The sequence below is a fragment of the Fulmarus glacialis genome, unplaced genomic scaffold (genome assembly GCF_000690835.1).
Source record: "Fulmarus glacialis isolate BGI_N327 unplaced genomic scaffold, ASM69083v1 scaffold22122, whole genome shotgun sequence".
NCBI lineage: Eukaryota > Metazoa > Chordata > Aves > Procellariiformes > Procellariidae > Fulmarus > Fulmarus glacialis.
This window is the reverse complement of record NW_009200054.1, coordinates 2,511-3,229: the sequence shown is the minus strand read 5'-3', so window position 1 is coordinate 3,229 and position 719 is coordinate 2,511. Positions and strand designations below refer to the sequence as shown.

At 59.9% G+C, this 719-nt stretch overlaps 1 long non-coding RNA gene across 1 annotated transcript in view; it reads left to right on the top strand.

Moving 5' to 3' along the window:
• Positions 1 to 488, top strand: part of LOC104073622 — a 1,852-nt gene extending 1,364 nt beyond the window's left edge. The window contains exon 4 of the long non-coding RNA XR_683489.1: positions 234 to 488. This is a non-coding gene — a long non-coding RNA (uncharacterized LOC104073622). The remainder of the gene's footprint in view (positions 1 to 233) is intronic.
• Positions 489 to 719: the final 231 nt, after the last annotated feature.

Sequence of the window (719 nt, the reverse complement as noted above, 5' to 3'; positions counted from 1 at the left end):
CAGGAGGGAGCCGGGTGCTCCCCCTCTCCCGAGTGAGCACTGCTGGGGGTTGTAGCACCCCATTGCACCCAGCTGGGCAGGGGATGCCATCAGACCCCCTCGCGTGCCCTCCCACCCCGCTGCAGCCATATGGCCCACGTGATGGCTGTTGGCCCTGGGTGGTGGCCACGGTCCCCGGCCCTGGGTGGTGGCCATGGTCTCCAGCCCTGGCCCAGCATCCCGTCTCTCCCCAGCGCCACCTCTCCCAGGAGGAGTTCTACCAGATCTTCGGCATGACCATCGCTGAGTTCGACCGCCTGGCCCTGTGGAAGAGGAACGAGCTGAAGAAGCAGGCCCGGCTGTTTTAAATGCAGTGCACTATAAATATATACATACCTATAAATATATACATAGAAAGATCTCTATATTGCAGCTCTGTATGATTCTCGGTGCTGTACGTGGCAGAGGCACCCTCTGCACCCCTGAGAGTGAATTGGAGTCTCGCAGATCATTTTATGCTCTTTGTTTCTTTTTCTTTTCCAACCCTGTTTCCGTATCGATCCTTGGGTTCTCCAAGGGGCTAAAGCCACGTGGGCCCTGAAGCACTTGGCGTCTGTCACTGCTGCCCCAGGGGACACAGGGGGGAGGATTTTCCTGCTGCAGCCACAGCACCCAGGGCTGGGGGAGAGCGGGGCTCTGGGACGGGGGGGGTGAGGTGGGGGGGTCCTGTGCCCCTCTGC